Source organism: Macrobrachium rosenbergii, chromosome 43 (assembly GCF_040412425.1).
Source record: "Macrobrachium rosenbergii isolate ZJJX-2024 chromosome 43, ASM4041242v1, whole genome shotgun sequence".
Classification (NCBI taxonomy): domain Eukaryota; kingdom Metazoa; phylum Arthropoda; class Malacostraca; order Decapoda; family Palaemonidae; genus Macrobrachium; species Macrobrachium rosenbergii.
The window spans coordinates 47,781,648-47,794,124 of NC_089783.1; positions in this window are offsets into that span (position 1 = coordinate 47,781,648).

The following is a 12,477-nucleotide window of genomic DNA, read 5'->3' on the forward strand; positions in this document are numbered from 1 at the left end:
AATATGTATTAACTGACAGCAATCAGCGGTTATGGAAGGCCTTCCTCTTAGCAACCAGAGTTGTGCAATTAAATTATCGCGAAAACGCATCTTCTATCAAAAGTCGAAGCTGAGGAAAATAAACCCAGCAGATACAGGGCCATTAACGGCGCTCCACAGCAATTGTATTCTAGTCTAGTTACCTTGAGAGCGACACATCTTGAAGCAATTAAAATGGTGACACTTATTGACCCAAAACTAGACAGCAAGATGTGCAATCGTACGATAGGATCTTCTATCGTTATGAAGGTTCCGAGAGAACTGCCTCCTTGGTTCATAATAATAATAATAATAATAATAATAATAATAATAATAATAATAATAATAATAAGGAGGCAGGGTGCAACCCGGAACCCCACACTATAAAAACCACCCAGTCGAATAGGATGACTGTGATAGACCAAATAATAATAATAATAATAATAATAATAATAATAATAATAATAATAATAATAATAATAATAACAATAATAATAATAATAATAATTGTGAACCAGTTTTACCCTTAAAATGGTAATGGTCGTTTTTTAAATTGACAATTCACAGCCGTGTTTCTAGTTTATAATGAAGGAATTATAAATTGTTTGTGTGTTAATGTGCTAGAGAGAGAGAGAGAGAGAGAGAGAGAGAGAGAGAGAGAGAGAGAGAGATGGATGCTCTCTCTCCAGACTTCATTAGACCTACGGTGATACGCGGGACGATCGAGAAAATAGGCATCAGGGGCTTTATTGAGTCAATCGACACACTAGACACAAGCCATTCATCTCCATTCACAACGTATAGAGAGCAGAAGACGAAGGCATCGCTCCGATTCATAAGTTAACGGCCACGGACACTTGGGACTCGAAAGCCCTTGCGTTGAATGTTGACGAAGATTGAACGGACGGAGGGGCAGAAAGCATTCGGGGATATATGGAGAGACGGAAGAGAGAAAGTGGGAAATCAAGAGGTGAATGACCCAAAATACCAAGAAGGGGGAAATTGAGAGGATGACAAGACAGAGAGAGAGAGAGAGAGAGAGAGAGAGAGAGAGAGAGAGAGAGGAGAATTGAAAAGATGGCGGGAAAGCGGGACTCGAGTGAAAATAATGGCTGTACCAAGAGGAAGGAAATGTTTGGCCAAGATTGAGGAGACAGGGGTTATCAGAGGAAGATTGGGGAGCGAGAGTGGCAGGGTGTTATGGAAAGATTGAAGATACGAGGTTAGAAAACGCTGTCCGGGAGGTAGAGGTAGAACAAAACAATCACGATTGATTAATGGAGAACGCAGGGACGACAACAGAAATACAAGAAATGTTGAATGAAATGACTGACTGGTTTGTAAAGTCACATATACAATACTAGGGAAGAAATCTTGAGCTGCTGAATGATTCAGTAAAAGAGAAATATGTGGCAGTTGATATTTCGAGATTTAATACAAAATACTCCAGGGAGTAAATAACAAGACGAAGAGATGCTGCATGGGAGAAGTTGATAACATTAAGAGAACAGATACTATCAGTCATAGACTTATAAAAATGTACTGGAAAAAAACAGGGGAAAATAAGAGACCATGAGCGAGGTGAAGTAAGTATTTCGAGACGTAACTACATAAAAATTAAGAGACGATTACTGAATGTCACTCTAAGGAAAATTAAGGTACGAAAAAGGAGACATCTGTGTGTCAGTTAAAGACTGAAGGATAGGCGAGAAAAAGAGAACAGAGGAAGGGAAGTACGCAGAAAATGAGACTACTAAAGTAATTGTTATATAAAATACTGGACAGAGAGATTTGGAATCAACGGAGACAGTGAGTTATGATATTTTCTGAAATGTTAAAACTGCTCAGGAAAAGTGAATACTCTTTGGCAAAAAAGTGAACAACACGTTAACGGATATGAGAAAAGTACTTAAACGAAAAGGATGTCAGAAAAGTACTTAAACGAAAAGGATGTCAGAAAAGTACTTAAACGAAAAGGATGTCAGGAAAGTGTCTTAAGCAAAAAGGATGTAAGAAAATTACTTAAACGAAAAGGATGTAAGAAAAGTACTCAAACGAAAAGAACGTAAGAAAAGTACTTAAAAGAAAAAAATGTAAGAAAAGTACTCAAACGAAAAGAATGTAAGAAAAGTGTCTTAAGTAAAAAGTATGTCAGAAAAGTACTTAAACGAAAAGTGTGTAAGAAAAGTACTTAAACGAAAAGGATATAGGAAAAGTACTTGAACGAAAACGATGTCAGAAAAGTACTTAAACGAAAAGGATGTAAGAAAATTACTTAAACGAAAAAGATGTCAGAAAAGTACTTAAACGTAATGGATGTCAGAAAGTACTTGAAACGAAAAGTATGTAAGAAAAATACTTAAATGAAAAGTGGAGACAGAATAACTGAAATTATTATGGAAGATTTAAGAGAAGTAAAGGGAAAAATATATCACGATGAGGTTATTGTTGCAAGGGGTAGAATTACTCTGCAGCTGGAAACTGAGAGAGAGAGAGAGAGAGAGAGAGAGAGAGAGAGAGAGAGAGAGAGAGAGAGAGAGAGAGAGAGAGGATGTGTTGGAGAGTTCTCGGTAATCAGAGAGTAACAGGTGATTGATGGTATGGAGATGAAGAATGTATCCTGAAAGGTACGTGTGCACAGAGCTTGTTGGCGAAAGTCAGGACAAGGAGATACGTACAAGCGTGATGAATATGGAAGAATAGAAAAAGATGAATGTGTAGGAACTGCTATTAAGACAATGCATGGCAGAGAGAGAGAGAGAGAGAGAGAGAGAGAGAGAGAGAGAGAGAGAGAGAGAGAGAGAGAGAGGGTAAACTGTTGATAAAACAAAACTTAGTAAGGAGAGAGAGAGAGAGAGAGAGAGAGAGAGATAACGGGGTCATTAGAACAATACAGAGGCTACCAGAGAGGTATGTGAAAAGCAAAGTCAGAGATTGTCCCTTAAAACTGAAACATAAAACTAAGTAGGACAGAGTCTGTGTTTAGTGCAACATTGTACCTGAACAACATATTTACAGACGGCACAGTATATATTATATTTTAAATGGACTTGACATACGTAATGGCGTGAAGGATGAAACCGTTTCCAGCATACCTTTACTCATGTTTGGGAGTTATGAAAAACTGCTGGCAAATCAGATTAATTTCCTAAAATGTCTTACATTTACCTAATACGTCTATCGGTATTTGTGAATAATGACGAATTTAATACAGTTACCCAATCCACTGATTATTTCCTAATATCACGTTTACTATAGAAAAGGAGTAGGAGTGCAGTTTACCGTTTTTGGACGTTTTGGTATCTAGAGATAATAGCCGTTTCAACACCACTACTTTTAAGAAGAAAGCGTTTACAGGTCTGGGCGCCAATTTTTATAGTTTCTGTTTTCGTAACTTTAAGTTAAATTCTATCTATACCCATATCCACGGGGTACTATTACTCACTTCAGACTGGCAACCTTTTCGCAATGAAACTACCTTCCTTTACAAATATTTTAATGATAATTGTTTCCCTACTAAAATCATTAACAAGGTCAAACAGAAATTACTCGGCAAAAAAATTTTCTAACAGCCCTTTGTATTAGAATGTTCCAAAGAAAAAAATTCTATGCATCTTTCCTTATATAAACACTGACAACTTCCGTGCAGGATTGACTAAACAATCAATAAACAATTTCAATGCCCTTGATGTAAATTTGATTCCGAAAAGTCCTCTGACAATTGGCTCCCTTTTCAGAGCAAAAGACCGACTCTGCCCTTTGATGACGTCCGATGTGGTTTACAGGCATACTTGTCCCAGATGTGATATGGAAGGGAATGGAATATGGAGTTTAGTCCAAAGGCCAAGCGCTGGGACCTACGAGGTCATTCAGCGCTGGAGAGGAAATTAAGATTAGGTAGGTTTGAAAGGCGTAACAGGAGGAAAACCTCAAAGCAATTGGACTTTGAAATAACTGTTGGGAGAGGGTGGATAGCAAGATGGAAGAAAAACAAAATGAACGAAGGTATAGTAAAAAGGAATGGAAGGGGTTGCAGCTAGGGGCCGAAGGGACGCTGCAAAAAACGTTTAGTAATGCCTACAGTGCACCGCATGAGGTGCACTGACGGCACTACCGCCCTAGGGGGAAGATGTGATATGGGAAATTTTATGGGATCCACGAAGCGTCTTCTTAGGATACGAGTCGACTCTCATAGGGGGCGGTTAGTCACAGAACGGGATGTCTCCTGTCCAAACCAGAAGCATCTAATATAAAAAAATCATTCATCGTTCTTTAAAATGTAAAACTAGCATTGAATACAAAGGTTTTTCTATAGCTAGGGGAAGTCAACAACTCAAAAGATTGTTTATTTTAGAGACGTTGAAAATAAACTTGTTCCTACTTTAAATATTCAATCCTCAGCTGTTCAACTTTTTTTTTCATCTTGACTTTGTTGCTGTTCTTGTTGTTTACTTTTCATGATCTGCTTTTAGCTTTACTCTAGACTTTGCTCTGGCAGGTTACCTCCTCTCTTCCTTTATTCATTTAATTTTTTTAATGGAAACCCTGTGAATAAATCTTGTTTAATTGTGAATTATTGTGCAATTTTATTGTAACAGTTTTTTTATGTAACTTATTGTGTTTTAATGTAACTTATCGCGAGTTTTAAGTATAATTTCCTGTTTAGTTGACTTATAGATTGCTATTAATTTTGATTTTATAATTTTTAAATTTTAGAACTTTTTATTTTATATCTACTGTAGAATTCCCTGAGGATGCAATATCATATTACGAAACGTTGGAATAAACTATCAAAATGTCAAATTCCTGTGTGTTCTTGCCTGCCTTCATCTACTTTATATATATATATATATATATATATATATATATATATATATATATATATATATATATATATATATATATATATATATATATATATATATATATATATATATATATATATATATATATATATATATATAATTATGAAACCTTGGAATAACCTGTATAAGTATCTTGATCACAGCTTTGTGGTCATATCCTCATTTATCAAAAAGTTCGGTAGAGCTGGTTTAGCTTAAAGCCTTTAAGTGATATAAATCCCCAAAATTATTTGCAAGAATAGACATGATCTGAACTACGTATACATACTAATTCCGGCCATTTGCCTGTATTCAAGCGTAGAGAGGTTTCACTAAATGACAGAAAACTCGACTTCCAAAGAAGCGCTTTTACTTCGGAGGGATAAAAAATGCAGGTAAAATATGAGGCCTTTTTAAATGATATCTACAAGCTTTTTTTCTCTCTCTCTCTCGGTATCTAGTCTTTATCTTCCTTTAGTAAGAAGAAGGTTTAGACATAACTCCCTGGGTGACCATTTATCTTCTCTCAATTCTCTTCCTTCTCCCTCCCGAGCCACGGTTCCTTCTCCTCTGCCTCACTTCTCAGGGGCTTCACTTTCTTTTCACGCAATTTTTCACGTTGCCTGATTTATTCTTGACTTTCTATTTTTCCCGATTTCTTTAATCTCCCTAAAGGCATTCTTTCTTTCAGCGTTCATTTTATACCTGTCTACTCTCCCGAGTTTAATCTTCTCTTGGTTGCTCAGCCGTTTTTCTCTCTCTTCTTTATTATTTCCTCTTTGTCTCCTCCTTGATATATCTAGTCTTCACCCCCCGCCCCTCCCCTTCTTACTTTTTCACATCTCTTGTCACTGACTTCTTTTTACCTTATTCTTTCCCGCTTTGACATTTCCAATTTCCTTTTACCAAGACCCCATATTTATTCTAGCTTTCTTCCATTTTCTTTCTCTGATTTCCCCATATTCGTCTATTTACTTTTAATCTATCTTGTTGCTCTTCATTTTCCTCTCCATAATTTTTCATTCACGTTTTCCTAAAAGCTGTTTCTCCTCTAGATTTTCTCCTTCGTTTTTTATTTAATTTTCTCGGTACCCTTTCTTCCAGTTCCGTTTTGGTAACACTGCTGTTGTACTCTAGGCTTGTTGATTGTCTCGGTCCAGAAAGCTTCACCTCAGGGACCTCTCCTTACCCAGAAGATAGCTCTTTCCACTTTCTTCCAGTTCCGTTTTGGTAACACTGTTGTTGTACTCTTAGGCTTGTTGATTGTCTCGGTCCAGAAAGCTTCACCAGGGACCTCTCCTTACCCAGAAGATAGCTCTTTCCACTTTCTTCCAGTTCCGTTTTGGTAACACTGTTGTTGTACTCTAGGCTTGTTGATTGTCTCGGCCCAGAAAGCTTCTTGTTTTCAATCAACCGTTATTTTTGTTCCAGGACCCTAATTTTGCTAAAAAAAAAACGTTTATTTCAAGTACTGAATGAAGATTAGAATGCTTATTTGTTTATTTTCAACTCGACTTAAGATTTATCCCCTTTTCCCTTCTAATTGCAAAGGTTACATCAATGGCATGGAAAAGTTTATTGGGAATCTATCCACACCGCACTATAGCATGTCTATGACATGCTTTAGTGCAGTCGGCAACATATTGCATACATATCACAAACAGGCTGACAACAAGTTAACGACCGTAAATGGTGAACGAGCGAACGAACCTTCGGCAAATGCTGGATAGTCAAGTGAAGCACTGGTTAGAACTATCAGTAAGTCGTTGACTTGTATTCAACCTGTTTGTGATGTGTGTACGATAAGATGCCCGCTTGCATTTACGACAAGTTCTACTGAAGTGTGGAAGTACCCTTTAATACACTGCACCTTTCCCTTTCAGTTTAATACACGGAGGACATACAGTTCCCGGAACCCTCTGATCTTATTCTGCTTTGGTTTCTATATAAGCTATCTAAGAACCTGTCACAGTATCTTGCTAATTTCACTCACTACTTGATACAAAAAGGCCTCTTTTAACTTGGTCGTGTGAAGCAGATTTCTAAGAGGGGATGTCCTTTCTTAAGCTACGTCCACACGATCGAGCTTTGTTCGACGAACTTTGTCCGATGTGACGTCAGAAGCGGAGAAACAGCTGGCGAAGTCAGCAGTTTGCCCGCTTCTGACGTCACACCGGACAAAGTTCGTCGAGCAAAGCTCGATCGTGTGGTCGTAGCTTTAGGTCCTGTCCACACTAGCGGGCAATGCCCGACGGGCAAACACTGTTCCCATAACCATTCCACTATACTGACCGACGGAGTATGGAGTCAGAACGATGCGATTGTCTGGTAACACTGCTTCAGAAGCGAGAGAAAATATAAACAGCTGGAAGTGCCCGACGGGCATGCCCGCTAGTGTGGACAGGGCCTTACCCCCTTAAACAGATTTTGCCTTTCTCGTGATACCAATGTAGCGTAAGTCTTCTCAAGCTCTTGACATACTTCCAAGATATCCGGAACCTTACAGTCTTTTCCACAAATGCCTGTAAGGAGTCTTGAAAACACATCAAATACCAAGCCCTCTACCTCATCTGCCTCACAGTTGGTAAATCTTCTCTTAGCGCTAGATATTTCATGTGTTTTTGATATCGTCCCGTTAAATTCTGCGTTTATGGCTTTACTTACTCTTGTCCACTAATACCTATTATCTTTCACACCACATTATTTAAATTGTTGCTAATGATGCCGTATTTGCCACTTGAACTTATCAGGACCTTGTTCCTAGGCCCCTACACGCATTTGAAGATTTCATATATACTACTTTTAGTAGCCATTTTTTCAGAACTTGAAGACATCCATTGTAGATCTTGGAAAACTTTTTCAGCTAACACATTCTTGATTTAGTAGATTCCAAGGTTGGAATTATTGTCTATTACCAAGCATAAGTTTTCATCATCCTTCTTATAAGGTTGTTCTTCCCTGCTTTGTTAACAGATATTACTTAATCTGTTATTCCGTGAGTTGCATCTTTCCCACCACTTGGGTATGGGTCCAGTTTTCGAATCTACAAGGATTGCACAAGCACTGCAATAACTTATTTGATTAGCCGTCCCATATCAGTCAATTACAGATTTAGAACCTCTTCACATTCTTTGTCTCGTGAATTCTTTACTTATCCTTCCTTGCAGAAGTAGGGTTGCTTTCCCATTATGAGAGAAATCCAAAAACTATTGACTACTTAGTGATTTGGGCTTACCCACTTTCTTGGCAAGAAAAACATCTGTTTTTCTTACCGAGAAAGTGTATTTTTCGTTTATACTTTCCTCCTCAGTTTATTTTTATTAACTCTCTGCCTTCTCAATAACATATTTTCTTCCTTTTTCCATCTTTTATTTTACTGAGTCTTCAATTTCAGTTCATACGTTTCTCCATTCATTACTATTCCTAAGTTTTCCTTAGCTTCCATATTTTGACATTTCTCATGTTCTCTCTCTAAGTTCCTTTACTACTTCTCCTCAATTGCTCCTTGCATTTTCATACACATTCCTCTCCTTCTTCTCTTCTTCCCAGTTCTCTTTTTCATTCTGGGTTTCCTTTAGTTTCCCTTCTTTGAGTTTACGTTTCTGCTTCTCAACCTGTGCCTGCCATTATTCTTCATCTCTCTCCTTTTCTACTTTCATTCCCTTCCTGAACCTTGTTTCGTTCTTATGTATATTCCTACTCTTGTTATGATTTTCCTTTACTTTTATCCCACCTTACTTTCATTTTCATTTTTAGCATGTTCTTTTTATGTAACGTTTCATTACTCTTGATTTTTTTTCATTTCATTCTCTTCCAATCTTTCATCTCCATTTTCTTTTTATCCTTTTCTGACTTCCCTTGAGCTTCCTATTTCTATTTTTTCCTTTTCGTCTGGTCCCACTTACTCTTCCCCTTTCACTATATTTCTCCTCCCCTCAATACTTGACAATCTTTGCATCTTTGCTTTCCAGTTATCTTTCCCTCTGCATTTGGCTTTCATCTTTCTTTTATCCCTTACCTGCCTATAATCCTCTTTCCTACTCCGTTTGGTTCCTGTTTCTTCGTTGTTTTCCTTCGTGCTTATTTATCATTTCATTTGGTTGTTTCCTTCTTTGTTTATTTATCTATCAGGTCTCCATTGCTTTCCATCTGATCATCCTCCTTTCTATTCAGTCCTTTTATACTATTCTAATATTTATTCCAATATTTGGTCAACTTTAATTTCTCCCAACCTTCTTCTTATTCCAGTTTTGTATGCTCTTTACTTTAGTTTATCCTTCCCATATTTTTGTATTTTCCTCTCGCTTGGATTTTCGTCCGTTCTAGATACAGGGACCACCGCCTCCTCTTCCTCCTTCCCAGACAACTTTTTCCTCAATTAGTCTTTCGGCCGGAATGTTCTCTTAACATATCACCACCACAGTCTAGATTATGTCTAATCAATACCTTTCTCAGGCCAATTTATTCCGCGTTTTCCTCTCCCAGCCCTGAAATATGACTGGAAAAATTCAATGGAAGATAATTCGAATTTAGATGGCCATGGTATCTACAGCCTGCTGTTTCTTTCTTCCTTGGTAAATGGAGTTTCTTAGAGAATGATGAACCTTATCTTTGAATGAATAAGAATAGACTATAAGATTTAGGTCAAAAGCCAGGTGCTGGGACCTTTGAGGTCATTCGGCGCTGAAAGGGAAATGGAGAGTATAAAGGTTTGAAAGGTGTAACAGGAAGAAAACCTCGCAGTTGCACTGTGAATGAATTGTTAGCAGAGGGCGGAAAAGAAGACGGAAGAAAGATAATATGAACAGAGGCACAGTAAAAGGAATGAAGGGGGTTGCAGCTAGGGGCCGAAGGCTCGCTGCAAAGAACCTAAAGTGATGCCTACAGTGCACCGCATGAGATGCACTGACGGCACTGCCCCCTTACCTCTGGGAATAAACACAGTAACAGAAGCAAATTACGGATAGATATATCTAAAACTGTGACCTGTGAAGGTATTTGCAGTTCAAGTAAAGGTGTTTGCAGTTGTAGCAAACAAATGCATACGCTGCATAACCATTTGGCTTTCTTAAGAAAGGTGAGTTGTAGTATAAATGTTAAAATATCTCTCAAGATTTCAAATGAGATTAACAGGAGCGTTTCGCAATGCTCATTTGCGCATGCTCTCTAGAAATGATATGCACAGCATCACGCTTTTACAGCAGACTGTTTTCCTTCACATTGAGACAACTAAACGAAGGCTGTAAGCGATATCATTTCATAGGCAAAAAAAAAAAAAAAAAAAAAAAATTGTGTTTAGTTGTAAATACTTTTATTTTCACATTACCCTTCTATCGAGAAATTATTTTTTGTTGTTCTTAGGGAAACAAAACGTTCTCTTCTTCCTGGATAGAAATTCATTGAAACCAATTACAAATCACGAAAGAGCTGCAGCTAAAGTAACTTAGAGAGAGAGAGAGAGAGAGAGAGAGAGAGAGAGAGAGAGAGAGAGAGAGAGAGAGAGAGAGTATAGCGATAAAAGACCGGCAAAAATACATCAGGAAGAAATATGGCCATCCATTCAGTCCGAAATCTGAAAAGATTTTGTACTTTCGTAACAGTAGGATCTATAGAGTGCTGCGTCAGACAGCAGGCAGATCATGTTTGTAAACTGGGGTCGCAGTACGCATGGTCATCGACACAAAATATTTGGTTGATAATAACTTGATTATAAAAGTAAAAACTTGAATTAGCAATAAGTGTTCACATAGTCAATGCATGCATTGTTCGAAACTGCTTTCATATCTTGAAAGTACGGTGATTTTAATTCCGACCTGATACGTGTTATTTTCCGATTGTATTTTTGTATTTCATGGCCATTCGTTCATATACAAAAATAAAGCAGGTCCTTAGTTATCAATTCGTCTGACGCAATTATTGGTCGAATCTGCCAGTCTCCAGAGAGACGGATAGGTTTGCCACTCGACCTCTGAAAATGAAGTTTGTTTTAAGCAGATTTCTTAAAAAACATTAAACATGGTCTATGAATTACTGACAGAAAAGTGCACTTAACAGGTACCCTCGATAACTCCTACTACGGCTTCCTCTCACCCGGGTCTCTCTCAAAATTCATTCAGAATGGTTTGCAGATGTTTTCCATTGCCCTTGCCAGAAATGATCGTTATTTCTTTGATCAACGGACTTGATCACAAAATGAATCTGCAGGAGCGAAAAATCAACCAAGTCTGAAGACTACAACGATCTGCATGAAGGCCATTTTCCCACTATTGGCACCAGGGAGAGCTGATTACCTACTGCCACTTACTACCAAACGAAAATGGGATGGCACTAATGTAATCAGTAAAAGCAGAACAAGAAAGAGGGTGCAATTACACATGGTGAAAACAAGCCAACGATTTACTGGTAGTCCTAACCACCGCTTCGTATGATTATCCACTGTCTACCAGAGATTCGTCACATTCCCCGACTTGTTTTCAACCCGGTTGCGACACGTAGGCGATGAGTTGCCGACGTGTGTTTATGAAATGCTTTACTACAGTGTGGAGACATCCTAAAAATAATCACTACCCGAATCATGATGGCGAGCAAACTGGACAGAATGCAAAGACCTGCCCAGGAACTGCCCATTCCTGGTGTCCGTGGGCCTGCTGTGATGCCTTTGGTTGTTTACCAAGCCAGAAAATTTGGATGGAAATGTAAATCTCTACGATATTTTACGTAGAATAAACAAGAATGTGGAAGACATGGATTCCAACGAGTTCCAGGTTTTGGAAATTGCAGTCGCCCCAGTGAGGCAATCCACCCTTATAGAGAGAGAGAGAGAGAGAGAGAGAGAGAGAGAGAGAGAGAGAGAGAGAGAGAGAGAGAGAGAGAGAGATGAATTTTTAACACGTGAAAAATAACTGTGAGGAAAGGAAAAATGTCATTAATAGTTAACCAAATAAGTAAATAAAAATCCATAAAACGCAATAACATCCGCCATTGCATACCACGCCAGTCAAGGTAAAGTACAAATCCTGGTATTCCGCTCTCGACTGCTTACAATTCCCAAAAGAAGAATAAGAAGAAGAAAACTTAGTTTGCGCTTCAGTTCGGTTGCCGGGCCAATGTATTGCCTTCACTAAAAGTTACGGCATCGAGTGCCTTTGGCCTAGGAGTTTATCCGTGGCACGGTTAAAGATCTGGGGAACAATCCTTGGCGATTTGGTTTTAAGCTTCCGACTTTACAACGCATAAAAATTGAAATAAATGTAACCCTCGAGAATCACATTTAATAGCAAAACGTTAATTGAATATATTCCATAATTCCGAAAAATGCTGGGTAGAGCAGATAAATGAAATGGAATAAGAATGACAGTCAAAATATATGTATTGCTCGCGCAACGAAACTCACAAAATGCAATGGCTTTTTGTAAGTTTAAAAGGAACAGTCTCCTATCTAAGATGCTCGGCTGTCACACAGGATCACCCCTTATGTAATTCAATGTCTCCGAGACAACTTTTCTTTCAATGCACTTTCTGTTAGTCAACACTGCCCTCAAGGATTTTCAGAACACTGAAGCTTCTTCTTCAACATCTCCAGGACTTTAAAGCAAAATTATGCTTCACTTTTAAA